This window comes from Rhipicephalus microplus, chromosome 6 (genome assembly GCF_043290135.1).
Source record: "Rhipicephalus microplus isolate Deutch F79 chromosome 6, USDA_Rmic, whole genome shotgun sequence".
NCBI classification, from domain to species: domain Eukaryota; kingdom Metazoa; phylum Arthropoda; class Arachnida; order Ixodida; family Ixodidae; genus Rhipicephalus; species Rhipicephalus microplus.
The window spans coordinates 160983111-161000941 of NC_134705.1; positions in this window are offsets into that span (position 1 = coordinate 160983111).

Consider the following 17831-nt stretch of genomic DNA (forward strand, 5'->3'; position numbering starts at 1 on the left):
GATGTCCAGGAAAGTATAGGGGATGGTGTTATCAGTAAATGTAATTTAAATGTGAAGAAAAAAGAAAAATGGACGAAAATATAACTTGACACAAGCATACGAAGCTGTGACCTTCGAATAACGCGCCCGACGCACTACTGCGCTACGGTGCCCCCCCTCCCACTAAATAAGGTACAGACGTGGCATCGTCAGCCAGCGTCACCTGCCACCGTTAGTCCTCTCCTACCTATATGTCAGGACTGAGCGAGAAGAGTGGGAAGCAACTTTATTTAAATGAAACATTTCCCAGAGGAATGGTAGTCAGCCCATGCCTTATGCCACCTCCTCATCGCTGTATGGCACGGCGCTGCACTTGTAGGCTCGTATCGTGGAGTACATTTTCTCGCTCCTAGGGCGAGGGAGTGGTCAGGAGATCATCCTTGCTGCAGTCCCATGGTATATGAAAGAGGGAGGCCAAGGATGCCACACCATGAGCAATGCGGACTGAACAGATCGGGGTAAAGGTGTGTGTACATCCGCGAGCGCGCGGGAAGGAATGTGAGTATCAAATTCATTTTTAGAGTGCGCGATTCAGCCGTGTGAGAGGTAGTGAGCCGAGCTATACCTGCGCCAGGTGCCAGTTTGGGATGCAGACGTAGATCAACTCGCTGTAGACGTCTGCGGCCAAAATGCCACTGGCGATGGCGACGGCGCAGTAAGAGGCGCGATAGCGCGCGCCAGTCACTTCGAACAGAAGCACGTGCGACGCCACGACCACACCGGCGGCACCGGCTGAAAGTAGGAACCGGAGCGCGGCGAACACGGGCACGGTGAGGGCGAACACGAGCATGGTGCCGGCGAAGAAGAGCAGCACGAGCCACAAGCACAGCACGGGCCGTCTGCCGATGCGGTCTGCCGCGATGCCGGCCACCTGGGCGAGTTGGTATGGAAGCATTACAAGAGAAGTAAAACGACGGCAATGCAAGACGTAAGGGGTGTCTGACACTTTTTCAACATGGTCAGACAACACGGCCTATCACTGGTCGAGACTCCCGAAAGCACGCAGCCTGGAAATTACCATTCATTCTAAGGTCAGCTAGAAACTACTTTCTTTAACATGAAAGTGTTTTATGCTGGTGTCCACCACGCCTCCGCTGACGTACTTCCGTCACGGAAGTGATGTTGAAGAATATATGCTAGCAGATTGGAAATAAGAAACCTAGAAGCCAGCATTCGTCGCGTGTGATCGATTAAGCAACCTATCGATTTGAGCTCCCGGCGCTAACCACTACGCACGGATTGTAAGTTGGCTGGTGTGCTAACGGCAAGTCATTTATAAACACCATACACAATTTGGCACTCCACAGAGCTTCAAAACGTTAGTGCATTTTCGTTATCAGTGAAGAGAGGGCGGGACGGGCTCGCGTTGGGCGCGCTATACAAGCTGTCGCTTCCACGGAGCGCGGTCTCACCTGCACGCGCGTTTATGGGACACTTAATTCGGGAGATGACGAGGGTCACTTCGCACGCTGCTGCGGCCGCGTGTACAAAAGGAGCACGCTGCTGGCACACGACGCAGGAAGAATTGTGGCAGTTGTTCGCGCTTGTCCTGCGTATACTTGTGCGCACGTTTCGAGCCTCTTTCATTGGAACAGAGCGCTTTTTCAAGTGCCGAGCTGTGACAGTTGTTAGTCCGCGCTGGTCCTATGTATGCTAATGTCGTGCGTGCTTTCTGCGTGAGCTGTATGCTGCAAGTTTAGAGCTGCCTGCCGTTTTCAACGTGACTTTGCAATTTGTTGCGTTTGCTGAAACAATGCACAGTAAACGCTCGACTACCTTGGTAAAAACACATTTCACTTCCGTGTTATACCGATTATTTAGGGGGATCAGCCACTTTTTTTCTACGAATGATGTCATACAACCAAAAGTCCAAACCACATATATAAATCGACGGCCATTGGCTCACTGGAGCATCGTGGGCTACATAGTCACCAAGGCTACCGCCCGAAGCCGCAACGTGCCCACCTTGGCACTCGTAATCACAGGAAAGTAAGGTTCACAAGAAAACAAATACAGTGCTCATGGTCCTGTTTCACACGTGATGTCACTTCTTTACCCCGTGTCATCCCTCCCTGCTTAGCCTCCTAAACCATGGTCGGCACGAGGGAAGATAATTGTGATTCAATGAGCTCCTTTACGGAGACCGTTCGATAGAAGTGCTGCAGGGCCACTTTAGGGGTCTCAAAGTGCACCTAACGCTGGGTGTGTTGGAAAACTTGTGATTCATTTTGCTTAGTTTCTCAGTTGATGAATTGGTCTAGAGTGTACACCCAACAGGAAAAGTTTGTGGGACGCCAAATGTTTGACAATGCTAAATACCCACTTTCTCTGGGAACATATTATTCAAATAAATGGACCATACTGCACTTGGCATTCCAATCTATAAAGTCACCAGCTTCATTACGAACAATAAAGCAGAAATTCACATTTGTCGTGGATCCACCATCCCGCAAACGCTTGCTGTTGGGTGTACATATGTGTCTTTCAGTAATAGCCCCCTTGGCTTTATTGGCATATAATCCGTAGATGAACAGATACACAGAAATAAATAGCCAGACAGTCGTTTGTGTACCAGCATTTTTACGTCCGTCTCTTTTTGCAGCAGCTTAGCTAAGAACTTCGGCATATAAATGAGAACTCTAGCGAGACGACTCGAACTTAGGGCCATTGTGAAGGCGACTGACCGGAGCGCCAGCGAACCCGCCAGCCGTGTAAGCAGCCCTGAGTGCGGACACGATCCATCTACGACCGCACACCAGGTTCCACTCGACCACAATGGAGTGCGGATGTTTGAAGTCGAGTTTTCCGAAGTGCCCGTGGTAATCGGGACCGTCCGAGATGGGTCCCGTCTCAAAGTGCCAGCCGGCGTCGCAGGGTATCACGCTTCGGTTGTCCGCGGAGGCGTCGTGGCCAGCCTCGTCTGACAAATGGTCGAACGGAGGGTCGTACCGGTGGCACTGGCTGCGACGTACCACGGAGCCATCTCGGTGTACCGGGATGCCGACTTTTTTCCAGGTAGCCTCGGATACAAAGGCGAACTCTTCTGGGGGGCTGCAGCAATAGCTCAAAGTAAAGGGCCTTGCGAGTGAGCTTGTGCAGAGCACAAATTTGTTTTGCACAAAGAGGCATATTCATGTGGTTTAGATGTACTGTACCTACATTCCCTTTGCGGAAGTACGGGTGTGTAGCTTAGTGGCTTATTCAGATGGGCTCGCTCTGGTGGACTAGGTCTGTGTCATTTGTGCCTTCGTCAGTCAGTTAACCGGTTTATGTTTTCCCCGAAATATTCGAGACCCATTCATACGTACTGTTATACAACATAGGCTTGAAAGGCGGTTGCCAGAATTTGTGGTAGCATTTGGTCACATGAAAGCATGCATGAGAGGTTCTTTAAAAGAAGTTGTTGATTCATGTGTCTTTCTAAAAACGCGCTTTTCAGTGGGATACCTCAGCACGGTTTTGCGCAAAAAGTTATACAAAAATCTAGTAGAAACAGCTCTTCCTGTTTCCTTATGTAAAATATTATACCGCGTAGGCCCAGGCAGGAATGTCTTAAGCCGTGTAAAAAATGGAGGTATCACCTGGAGCGAAATCCTTTTTCTTTAAATTGCACACTGGGATCTTGTCCGTGAAAACATGGATGCAAGAAAAAAGGCTTATTCGTTCCTTGGGGTGTTGATTGCCTTCTCTGCAAAAAGCCGGAAACAATCGAACATGTCTTCTTGGACTGCTGGGATGCAGTCTTTTTCTGGGATGTTCTCCAAAGGACTTTAAAGAAGGATCTGCCTCTTGATGCCGTACCAGTATAAAATGAAGAAGGAATACCTTTCAACCTAGTTAAGGCACTGGGCCTGTACGGTATATGGCAATCTAGAATGGCGGTGCACCATGCTGATGTTAATGCACGTCTGGTTCGGCAATACTGCTTTCAATCTGTCTGTTCCTTGATGGAATCACAAAAGGTGCAACAAGAGGTGCTCGAATGGCTTCATCAAGTCGAAAGCTTTCTACAGATGAAGGATTTTTAAAAAGCCCGTTAAGTTTGACGCTTTTTGTCTCTTTTTATTTTGTTCGTGTTTGACATTTGTTTGATGTTTTGATGTACATTTGTTTGTGAATGTTGTATGTACACAGGCAATAAAGAAAGAAGAAAGGGTGTGTAGTTTAGTGGTAAAGACACTCGCTTTCAGAGCATGAGCGAGTGAGTTCAAGTCCCACCATGGAAAAGGAAAAAAATGTTATGTTATTTATGCTGAAGAGATTATCAGGTATGACCAGCCACTCGTGGGGCTAAAAGCAGCGCAGCAGCTTGGCCGCAGGGCTCTACAGAAATGTCCGTTCTTTATGTATGTTTCTCTATGGCTTAGTAGGATAGTTCTTTGCCAAGGGAGTTATCCTTCTGTGGATAATTTATTATTTAGTGAATTATGCTCAATGCCAACATTATCATATATCAACGGGAGTAACCATATGATCCAGAAGAGTATATCTTTTCCGGAGACGTCTTGCGCAGACGGATCTCTTTCGGTGTCGTCTTGCATGCCACATTCGCGCTACACAGTGCGATGCGATATACCGTATCAGAGTGTAATGTGCTAGAAAAAGTGTCATTATTGTGCGCAAGAAGCCCCCCCCCCCCTGTTCCCAGTCCTTGTCAACAGCGCAGCACTTGAAACACAGGACATGGAAGAAGAAAATGAGAAAAAGAAAAGACGGCGTTGACGCAAAGAAACGAGCACTGAGTACTAGAAATATATTCCAGTATCAAATATGTTGCAGTAAGACTGGGGACCTGGTTTTCTAAAAGACAACCAGCAATCCAGTCGATGCAAAATTGAAAATGAAGGGATCACGTGCCTCTCACGAAGGCTTGCTCTTGGTCCCCGGCTTTCAGGTGGCGTGTAAAGAGTTATTTGAATGAACCATCAGCGATTCTTGGTCATCGTTATCGTCGAAAAACATGCGTGGCCATAACTCTGCGCCTTAATAAGTTACATGAAAGATCTGATAGGGAAGAATTAGCGCCCTCTTTGAGGAGGTGGTCATTATTATCAATAAGAGGGCGCGCACGCCACCACCGTACTGCCCCTCTACACATCCTCTCTCCAGCTATGGTATGCTCGCCTATGAAAAGCTTGAAGTACCTGCACCAGTGGTCGACGGATCTCGCTAAGGTCGTCGAGGCCATAGCGTGTACGATGGTCGTGAAGAATGCCAGCGCGGTGCAGACCAGGACAATCCTCTGGAACCGGCCGTGGCCAATGATGAGAACGTGGTCCAGCGGCGACGAGTGCTCGATGGTGGTGCTGACCGCGCGCGCGGTCACCGTGGCCGTGCTGGTGGTCGGCGTCGTCTGAGCCGCCTCCTGCATGACTCCGACCGACAACGGGGACAACGGAGTGGAGGCCGGCAGGACCGATGTAGATGGCGTCTCATCTTCGCCGACGGATGTCCTGAGCTCCTCCTGCTGGTCCTCTGGTGGGTACTGCGGGAACGACGTCGACGTAGACTCCGATGGCCGTCGGGCGAAGGGGACGACGACGGCCAGGTGTTGTTCTTCACCGCTCGACGTCTCGGACGTCTCGTCCCGCAGCTCATTCGCCGACAGCGGAGACAGTGGCGACGGCTGCGTCATGTCTGAGGGCTTACGGCGCCCGTCTTCGGCGTTGGCCATGTTGAGACGACAGCGCGACCTTGTTTGGCTGGGTGTTGGAGGCCAAAGGGGGACGACTCCGCGGATTTTTTTTCGGTGGAGCGATGTGCAGCCACGTCCAAGCGGTGAAATCGAAGAGCTTCTTCTGGGCTCGCGCGTGGCGGGTGCCGACGTTGATGATGATGATTTGTCTTCGAAAAATACCAGCGCTCTCTCTGGAAGATATGTTCGAGAAACTGGTGGTTGATACGATAGGAAAAAGATTGAAAGTAATTTTAGACATCTTTTTGCCGGAAATAAGTGGCACCTTCTCGACCTGCCAGGTACTGGCCGACACCTACCACGTCGTCGATTCGTGCCCCACCAACCCACTTCCTTTTTTTATTCCTTTTCCCCATCGCAACTAGACAGGCTTGGGAAAAGTATACCTGCACGGCTGCTCCACCTTGGATGCTCAACGATCCTTGGTGAGGTGCGCTCGGGCAGTGGCCAACTCGACTGGCGTCCCGGAATAGGGTCTTGTCACTCAAGCATGCAATATGCCGCAACTCTCTGGTACATTTTCTGTATTAAAATGTTTTCTACCACCACTACCGCGCGGAACAGAAGTGATAAAAATGCTGGTCACAACCACGCACGCGATGATTATCAACATATTACCCTAAAGCTGGTGAATTGAAGACATGTTGAATGATTGAGGTATTCATTGCATCGTGACGGCAAGCTTGCGAACAGAGGTAACGACATGTATGATAGAAAGTCATAATTTTTTCAATTTTCTAGACTCATTTTTTGTGTCCTTGTCTCTACCTTGAAGTATGAAACAACTCACCCAGCTGCAAGTTTTACTCAACAACATTTCACGCGGTAGGCATTCCACGCTGAATGACCAGGCGGCGCTGACAATAGCTGATCACTCTATTTTTATCTCTCACCAAAGGGGAGCTCGCGTTTCATGCACAACCGGAACTCGCGCACCTGCATGCACTAAATACGCGGAATGAGAGACGCATATTTACGTCGAGTCGGCATTTCCGTGTCGTCATTGTGAGTGCACCGTACAAACTAACACTACACTTTTAAACCCAAGCATTTTCATAAAAAGTGAGCGAAGACTTTTGCAGAAAAGTTTTTTTGTTAACGTGAGATACCACATTATAAGCCAAGTGTAGTACAGAACGTAAGGTAAATTTGACGTAAAATAATTTAAAACTACATATACATGTATTATACAATGAATGATTAAAGATTTCAGGTTTATTTTGCCTTGTGTGTATAAAGCAGTACATTAGCAACAGAGGGGGGGGGGATTTAAAGGTGCCTGGGCCACCCTCAAAATCGGCGCTTTGTCAAGTGCTTCTCTCAAATAGTCAAAGCCTTCAGCCAGTGAGACTAAGAAAAGAAAATAACGCGTATTGAAAACTTGAACGCGATATACATAACTGCTAAGCAATTCATACGTGTGATCTTCGAAAAAAAATCACAGCACACCTTCGGAGGGAATGTGACGAGTGGGGCGAAGCATCTGACCATCCGTCCGTGTGTGCGTCCATCGTCCACGTACACGTCCATGCGTCTGTTTGTCTGTCCGTCTGTCTGTCTGTACATTTGTCTGTTAGTACACTCTTAACGGCACCGGGTACTTGAAGCGGCCCACCCCATCCGCAGCACCCACCGATTTTGCTCAAGATTTAGCCTTCATACTTATGCAATTGTCAATTAAGAACAATTATTGCGCATGTCTGGGACACCATAACAACACGTATGTATTCTGCATGTGCGCCTTCTACTAGAAAAGGCACACATAAGTAATTTTAAGGACCGTAGCGCTTATCACGCTGCGCTGACCATGCAACGCTTGCATGAAAAGGCGAGTGTTTCGAATGCTTTGCTAAGACGAGGCCGTGGTGGCACCTAACCGTCGCCTTGTGTTCTACACCTTATCACCTCTGAGACGGGCGTGCAGACCCGTCTCAAAGCCACGCGCTTCGTTTTCCAAGACAGCTGCCAGATGGCGCTCATGTCTCACATGTGACGTGACTTGATGCGCTCATTCGCCTCCGCTAAACGCTCGAGGCACTCAAACGCAGCGCCTCCAAAATACCATTCACCTATTTTCTTGCGCAAAACATCAAATAAATGTTTTGTTCACTCTCTCCACACGCAAGACTTTCGTCCTTTGACGACATCTGCAGAATAACATGCAGATATGGGGCCAGTTTTTTTCTCCTTTTCTTCTTCTTCTGCCCGTTACGCTTGACGTACGACAAGGTCAGACTAAGAAGAGCTTCGCCCTTAGGAGGAATCTCTAGGGGAGACACTCGCAAGCGGCGTCTCCCACAGCATAAGCACAAAGGGTTCTGGACACCTTTTACCCTCATTTGATTTACGCCACTCATTGAGAGCGTGCGTGCGTTTGTGACGGCGTCGTTGTGCGCGTATGAGGACGAGAAATAGTGCGTGGGTTCGTGAAATCTGATGAATGGGTGACACTGATGAATTCCTCAATGATAAACAAAATATCCCTGTGACTGTATCCGAGAAGAGTGACCTCAAAGAAAGACGAACAGGTTCTGCTACTTCCATGCCAAGGTTTCAAAGAGGTGCTACAATTGTTCTTTTACGGAGTGCTCCACAGACAGGATTGAAAGAAATAACCAATAAACTGCGTTATCGACGTCTTTTTTTGTTTAAGATATCATCAAGGCCAAAGAAGGCACGCGGCGCACGAGCCAAGAAGTTCCCCGATTTCGCCGTTCGGACGTGGCGGTGCGTAGCTCCTCAGAAGAAGCCTTTAGGACCTCAGGACCTCAGCCTTCAACATCCCCCCACGCCGGTGCATTCCTTCGCATCAACATGGGAGGCTCCGGAGCGATGCGCCATGCACCACGAAGGCATCCTGCTTCGACCACGGCGACACGGCATCGCTTGGTTCGGCCGTCACCGACGCAAGGCGGCTATGAAGCGTTCGAGCCGTCCACCGGCATGGAGGAACGCCAGGTCACAGTCGTCGCTTTCGTCCTCGAGCCATCCGAGACACCGTCGTGTTTTCGAGAGGGATCGATAGCGGTAAGTTCCTTAATTTAATGGTTAAAAATGTGTACGCGAAGTTGTCATTTTTATACAGCTTGTAGGCGCGTCCATTAAGAAAAATAATAAGGTATCTGTGGTATAAGGCGTCGCTACCGACTACAGCGCTGTGCGGTGGCACGCGCTCGGTGGCCGCCACGGGGGAAGAAGGAGGAAGATGAAATAAACAAGATGTCTCCGTTTATGCTGTGCTATTCATTATGCACGATGTAACATATTTTGGCGACGAGGATTCACCAGCCCATGTGCTACCGGCCTGAACCTCATCTGTGCCCTCGTTTATTGCCTACCATCTTCTACGATGAGTATTTCGGGGCTACAGCCGCCACCTCCGTTCCTGTCGTCACCTGGACACCCGGACATTCCATGGGAGCAATGGATCCAGGCTTTCAAGAATTACATGGTTGCTTCGGGCGCCTTCGACCTACCTGCCATTCGTCGGAAGGCGATCCTGCTCAACTGCTTGGGCTTGGAAGGACAACGTATCTTCCAGACTCTGACGACTACTGACGACCCGTGCCTCGTGCCTGCGAGCGCTGCGGCAGGTACACTGACGTCCCCTAGTCCTGATGTGTTCGACCGCGCCATCGCGACGCTGGAAGGTCACTTCAAAACCACGTTGAACGTCACTGCAGCGCGTCACCGTTTCCGTCAACGTACGCAGGCCCCAGGTGAGACTGCGGCTGATTACGTCACCGCGCTGAGAAGTCTTGTAGGAGCATGCAATTTCGGTGATCTAACGGACGACATGATACGCGACCAGCTCATAGAGAAAACCACAAGTGGATACTTACGTGAACGCCTTCTGCTGGAAGAGTCTCTCACGCTTTCTAAGGCTCTTACCATTGCCAAACAGCATGATCAAGCGACTAATGAAGCAAGAGAACTTGCACAAAATGACTTGCAAGTTCATCGTGTAAAAGATACTTCAAATCACAGAGAACGGCATTGTAGCACATGTACTTGCTATAACATGCACGGTCAAAGTCGCATATCTCCGAAAGAGCAAGTATGTTATCGTTGTGGTTCTACGGCACACCTTGCAAATAGCTCTCTGTGCAAGGCCAAAGCACATAGGTGTCGACAATGTGAGAAAATTGGCCATCTTGAAAAGGTGTGCAAGTCATTGCGGAAGTTTGAGAAGAATGTTCAGCATGTAGCGGAAGGTAACGATACAGCTGATCCAGACGACCATTTAAGTGTTTGTCAGATCTGGAGCCGTAAGAAGGGAATTTACGCAGCGTTGGAAATAGAAGGAATTTCTGTACCATTTTTGATCGATACAGGATCATCGGTTTCGATCCTGGCCGAAGAACTTTACCAACGCTATTTTTCTAAAGCGTATCCACTGAAGTCTACATCCGTCCAGCTTCTCGATTATTCAAAGGCAGCAATTCCTATACAAGGATGCTTCATTGCTACTGCCTCATTTCACGGCCGATGCACTTCTGTTCTACTATACGTTGTGCCTGGGGGAACGACCATTCTGGGATTAGACGGCATCGCTGCTCTGGATATGAAGATCCAAGGGTCACCGCTCAGGTGTCTTCTAATGACGCAAGAAACTCCGGTGCTACCTCCAGAATTACGTTCTGAGTTTGAGCACCTATTTGCAAAAGAGCTGGGAACTGTGAGAGGTTTCACTCACAAGGTCAGAGTTCGCGCGTCTGTACAACCGGTGGCCAGCAAACTGAGACGACTGCCACTTGTCATTCGCGAGCAAGTCTCGGCAGAAGTTCAGAAATTAGAAGCTCAGGGCATCATTGAGCGTGTCGACTCTTCTGAGTGGGTCTCCCCTATTGTCGTAGCCAGAAAAAAAGACGGCTCGATTCGCATGTGTGTTGACTTACGGGAGCCAAACAAAGCTGTGGTAGTAGACAGTTTTCCTTTGCCACAAACTGAGGAGCTCCTGAACAGCCTGGCTGGGGCACAGCGTTTCTCGAAGCTAGACTTAGCTTCTGCATATCACCAGTTACCGCTCAGTTTAGAGAGCCGTGACCTTACCACGTTCATCACTCACGATGGACTATTTCGCTTCAAGAGGGTTTGCTTCGGACTGGCGTCGGCGCCATCAGCGTTCCAGAAAATGATGCACATGATCTTGAAAGGGTGCAAATGTGTCCTATTTTACATTGATGACATCATCGTGTATGGGCGATCCCGAGAGGACCATTTGGGAAACTTGCGCGCTGTATTGCAACGTCTTTCTGATGCTGGCCTCCGGCTCAACAACAAGTGTGTCTTTGACGTGGCAGAGTTGACTTTTCTAGGTCACGTTGTGAGCGCCAAAGGATTATTTCCGTTGATGTCATCCATTGAGGCGATAACAAAGGCACCATCACCTACAAATATTAACGAACTCCGCTCGCTACTGGGGCTTGCAGGCTTCTATTCCAAGTTCATTCCTCATTTTTCGGATGTTGTCGAGCCAATGCGCGCCTTGCTACGAGGACAAGCCTCTTTCGTTTGGAGTGCGGCAGCACAGAGCAGTTTGGAGCGCCTGAAATCTCTGCTCACATCTTGCGAAGTGCTTCATCTTTTCGATCCTCACTTGCCTGTGTTCGTTACAACTGATGCTTCAGGATATGGATTAGGTGCAGTACTTCAGCAAGACAACGGGACCTCACTGCAAACTGTCGCATTCGCCTCCCGCACACTTCAACCGCATGAGCGGAAATACTCAGTCGGCGAACGTGAGGCCCTTGCCTGTGTTTGGGCTTGCGAACACTGGCACGTTTATCTATGGGGACGACCTTTCATCTTACGAACGGATCACGCAGCGCTGGTTACGCTTCTTTCGACGAAAGGCACCGGTCACCGACCATTAAGGATTGCGCGCTGGTCCTCACGGTTGCTCTGCTACAACTATACCGTCGAATACAGGAAAGGTAGCGAAAACGTCGTGGCTGACGCTCTCTCCAGGCTACCCGTCCAGAGTTTAATCCGCGATGCACCAGAAGAGGAATTTATCTGTTTGTTGTCTCCCGTAGTTACCATGCCAGAACTTCAAGAAGCAAGTGCCAATGATCAGATTATCTGTGAAGTTAAGCACTTCACGACTACTTCTTGGCCTGACAAGAAATCACTGTCAAAAGAATTGCTACCTTACTTTTACGTGAAGGCTGAACTCTCTGTTGTAAGTGATATCCTATGCCGGGGTGACAGGATTGTCGTGCCTGCAACGTTGACACGCCGCCTTATGGATCTGGCCCACGAGTCACATCCAGGCATTAGTCGTACCAAAGCTCGCCTGAGAGAGTCCTATTGGTGGCCATGCATGGATAGTCACATTGAAGAACTGGTGCGCACATGCGTGATTTGCCAGTCTTGTGACAAGTCCGCACGTACCTTTCCAGCGCCACTGCAACCTGTTCCTCTTCCTGACGCGGCGTGGGAAAAAATTGCCATCGACATTGTGGGACCTTTCACGCAAGCTTCGGCCGACTGCCGTTTTGCGATTACTGTTATTGACTATTATAGCAAGTGGCCTGAAGTGGCGTTCGTGCGAGATGCGACCACGTCTACAGTGAAGAAGTTTTTACTTGAACTTTTTGCGCGAGAAGGCTACCCACGTAGTATTGTATCCGATCATGGACCACAGTTCTCTTCAGCAAGCTTTGACGAGTTTCTCACGGAGCGTGGAATAACGCACTACAACTCTTCCGTGTATTACCCACAAGCTAACGGCTTGGTGGAGAGATTCAATAGGGTGCTGAAGTCGTACATTCAACTAGCCCTGCTTGAACGTCGTGACGTACGAACAGCCATGCTTGATTACCTGCAAGTATATCGCTGTACGCCTCACGCGACTACTGGTGCGACACCCGCTGTTCTTCTTCATCGACGCCAACCTCGCACCAGACTTGACATATTGGGATTGCCCGACAGATGCTTCAGCACGGACCCGTCAAGGGCGATTGAACAGCTACGAGAGCATGTCAAAAAGAAGCAAATGATCTCGAAGAGCTACACCGATGAAAAACGTGGAGCCAAGGAACCCAGTTTCGTCGTTGGTGATTACGTGCGCGTTAAGACAACTGCAGCTCACGGTAAGCTGTCTTCACAATTTTCCGCGCCCAAGAAGATCATTGGAAAACGGGGACCGGCCTCGTACCTTTTGGACGATGGGCGTGTGTGGAACGCATCTAAGTTAATCTTATGCATTCTCCTTAGCAACTCAAAGGTTAGCCTTATCCTTCTTCGCATATGTCTATGCATTGATTCTCCACCTCCCCTTCAAAAGCATTACTGAACTTAAGGTGGTTTTACATTGCATCAAGGATGAGAGGCATTGCAAGCTTTCTGCTACTCACTTGGTCTTTCGTCACCTCCAAGATCAGGTCGCCTTTGTCCAAGTGTAGATGTCACGTGATATCGTGGGACGTCATGAAGACGTCGCCAATTTCAGCAATGTGCGACGTCATTAGGTGACGTCTACACTCGATTATTTCTTCGCATCACACTTGTTGAGGCCGATGGTCCATTTTCACATTTGATCAGGCATGTTAAGCTTTTGCCTTCAGTTCTGTCGTCATCCTCTCCAGGCTCATTGGGAGACGCCTATGGAGCTTGGAGGCAAAGAGACGACGGGACCTCCTTCCGTCCAGATGACGTCATCTCGAATGTCACCGCCAACTTGGTTGGCCGAAGAAAGCCGGCCAGCCTACGACGACTGCTGTCACCACGAGCGCAGCCAGCGGTACCGTCGGGCTCTCGTTGCGGCTGGACAACGCGCCCATCCATCGGTCATGTCCGGTTCCGGAGGGAGGGTCGTCCTGGCCTTCAGCACGCTGTTCTTCACCACAGCCTTCGTGTACTTTCTGGTCACGGCAAACATAGGGAGACACCCGTGGGCCACTGGTGCAGGTATTTATGAAATTTCAGAAGCAACAGACATTCCGATAAACCAGATTGTATTGCATCGTCAAGAGCAAATGTGGCATACGAAAGCTACACTCTTGTGTAGGCCTACTGAATTTTCAGTAGTAACCAATTGACACAATATTTACTCCCTAAGAATTAACTGACGCTAGCAAATCAAAATCTATTAGGTGAACCATTGATACACACAGTTCTTCTAGTAAGTGCATAGTGGGACGTAGTGATACTAAGTTTGGAGCTTTACTGCCATGACAATCCCCTCCAACGACTGGTTGAGCTCCCAATCTTTCCACTGCTTTTGAATGAAAGGAAGACGCCATAGTAATTGAGTCAACCAGAGTGCTTCAACAGCCAATCGGTTCACATCGAGGAATTCAACAAATGAACCAAGCCAGCGGTCTGCAGCTTTGTGTCTACGACAGCACTGACGTAAAACTATTGGCTTCTTCTTTTTTCTGTCTTTTTCTCTTGTAAGCAAAGCTGGTCACGTGACTATAAATTAAAAGCCGCGCCACGGTCGGCATTGTGTGCATATGTGCGGTGCTGATAAAACTGCGGCAGAAGCGTCAGCAGCATCCAACGAGAAGGCAGCCCCCACATAAACGTGTTGTGGGTGATTGTTGGTTAATCAATTGTTGAGGTTCGACGTTCAAAAACCGGAATATGAGGGACACCGTATTGGAGACCCTATCGATTACGGCGTCCCGTAGCGAAGAAGCTGTCTACTATATTTGCCACCCTGGTATTCATGTCCTGCTTCCCACTTGGATCCCCGTCGATATCCCAAAGAACTGTCTCACACTTATTTGCGTGACGTAAACTTTACAATCGATATAAAATTTTTTTTCAACGCTACATTTCCCACCCACTACGGCGGTCCAGTGGATATATGGTGCTAAACTGCTGATCCTGAGGACACGGGATTGAAATCCAGCTGCGCATTTTTGTGAATATGAAATGCTAGAGACCCCGGCACGCTGAAGAACATCAGATGTTTAAATTTTGCGGGGCCTTTCCACTTTAGCGTAAAAAAGCTCCGTGAACTATGGGCGACAACGAGGTTATATAAACGTGGTCCCGAAAATAAGCGGTTATCACGTTGTAGTTTTTGCGCGTATGACCCCACCAATTATTATCTGCCTTTATGATTTTGTGGGTTACGTGCCAGTGTCTACAAAACTCATCTCACAACTTGTGTCGCCTTCAAAGTTTATTATCAGTACTACTTCTAATGTTATGCCTTATTCTAAGCCGTCTCACCCAAGGGAAAGTTCCACGCGTACTTGTAATTTTCAAAAATGACAGACAGACAGACAGACAGAAAGACAGACAGACAGACAGAAAGACAGACAGACAGACAGACACACACACAGACACACAGACAGACAGACAGACAGACAGACAGACAGACAGACAGACAGACAGACACACAGACAGACAGACAGACAGACAGACAGACAGACAGACAGAGAGACAGACAGACAGACAGACAGACAGACAGACAGACAGATAGATAGATAGATAGATAGATAGATAGATAGATAGATAGATAGATAGATAGATAGATAGATAGATAGATAGATAGATAGATAGATAGATAGATAGATAGATAGATAGATAGATAGATAGATAGATAGATAGATAGATAGATAGATAGATAGATAGATAGATAGATAGATAGATAGATAGATAGATAGATAGGCAGACAGACAGACAGACAGACAGACACATAGATAGATAGATAGATAGACGCGTAAATTCCCGTGTATGGACACTATGTTTACGTTTTACTACTCACCCCTAATATCCCCCCTCTCCAGTTCTAAAACAGCTTCGCTTTTTATTTTTTCATAGCGCACCATAAGAACAAGGACGGGAAAAACATGTCGGCGTGATTTTTTTCCCGTGATTGTTCTTGCGTGCTTCGAAAGTGAACATCAATAACAAAACATGCCAAAGCATACGCGCTTTGAAGCTATCGCTGGCTCACTATTGCAGCCTCCCAGCCGCGTACGCCTTCGTGTCCCAGGCTGGAACCCCATGGTATGCCGTCGGTCCTAGGTGTCTAGGCGGAAGACGATGCCGCAGCTACGAGCTACCCTGGAACTGTGGGGCGGGTGACATCAAAGTCGTCGGCTTCCTGGATGCTAGCAGTAGTATTCCCTGCGATCCTGGCGGGCGCCAGGAGACTGGAACCAGCACTACCGTGTTTTGTCAGACGTGGGCGCCGAATCACCCGCGCTCCAATCCGGTTGACGGATAAATGGCGTGCGGCTATGTCTGTGGCTGTCCTACATGGCCGTGGATGTAGGCGGTGCTCCTACCTGTATAGCGTACGGTGGACTCCGATTTAGTGAACTGACCGGAACTTTTCACAATTGGACAACGCACGCTTGGAGATTAGAGGAAGTTAAGCAGTTGTGGACATGGATAAACCTGATTCGCCCGGGCTTCCTATTTATTTGGCAGCATGTCATCAAAAATATTTCAGTGAAGCATTTGTGTCACCCGCACCCAAGCAACGGATCACACTTTATCTGCAAATTTGAGTGGGTCCTTCACCATTTTTTTCAAGTATTCAGTAATCATCTCATGACCACAGTGTGGGAGTTCATTGGCCAAGGAATGAATTGCCATAAAAATTTGTCAACAACGACAAGAGACACCAGGAGGTGTTTGTAGCACCCTTTAAGTGCTTTCTGTATTATCGCAGCGGGCTGGAAGCTAAGCAGAGAGAGATGGAAGAAAGAAGCTACGTCAGCGCGCGTCATGACTCCGAGAGCGCATCACGAAATCAAGAGGGCGCGCACTAGAAAATTAAGAGGGTGCGCACTAGGAGCGCTGTTTCTTATCGTCGATTCACGCAACTGCAAGATTTGAGTAAGATGCTCGTTGCAGTGCCTGCTATCAGCAGAACGAGTTTCCTCACCAAGCCCGGTTAATGAACCCTTTAATTGTGGCAGCGTAATACAAGTGGCAGCGTAATACTTGTACATGAAGAATGTCGATACAAAATGGAGAAAGCGAACCAGAAAATGGACGGGTAAATACTTAGAAAACAGCAGGGGGCCAAACCAAAGAGAACTATCGGTTAAGAAAAAAAGGTAAAGGAGACGGGGACCGATATGTGGAGAATTGGCATGATTAACAAGTCCGCACTAGAGATCTATCGAACTTTTAAGCAGGAAACTGCTAGGGAAAAGATCTGTAATAATACTCAGGGTAGTTCTCTACTGTTTGAGGCGAGAATGGCGGTATTGCAAACCAAGTCCTTCTTCTCGTCCTCCTCCTCATCATCATCATCAGCCTGACTACGTCCACTGCAGGACAAAGGTCTCTCTCACGTTCCGCCAGTCAACTCGGTCCTGTGCTTTCTGCTGCCAATTTATACCTGCAAACTTTTTTTCTGCTGCCAATTTATACCGGTAAACTCATATGCCCACGTATCCTTCTGTTTTCCCATAACCCGCTTGCATTCTCTGGGAATTCAGCCAGTTACCCTTATTTACCCTTATTTACCAGCGGTTATCCTGTCTACGCGCTACATGCCCGGCCCATGTCCATTTGATCTTGATTTCAACTATCATATCCTTAACTCCCGTTTGTTCTTTAGTCCACCTGCTCTCTTCTTGTCTCTCAAGGTTACACTTACAATTTTTCTTTCCATTGTTCGCTGCGTCGTCCTCTATTTAAGCTGAACCCTCTTTGTAAGCCTCAAGGTTTCTTCTCCGTAGCTATTTACCAGCAAGATACTGCTATTATATACCTTCCTCTTGAGAGATAGTTGTAATCTACATGTAATAACTTGACAGTGCTTGCCAAATGTGCTACACCCTATTCTTATTCTTCAAGTTACTTCAATCTCGTGGTTTGGCTCCGCGGTTATTACCTGCCTTAAGTAGACATAGTCTTTTACAACTTGAAGTGGATTATTACCTATCTCGAAGCGCCGCTCTCTTCCGAGGTTGTTGCACATTACTTTTGGTTTCTGAAGATTAATTTTAAGACCCACCTTACTGCTCTCCTTGTCTAACTCCTTAATCATGAGTTGCAGTTCATCCCCTGAGTCACTCAGCAATGCAGTGTCATCGGCGAAACGCAGGTTGCTGAGGTTCTCTCCAATAACTCTTATCCATAACTGTTCCCATTCTAGGCCTCTGAAAACCTC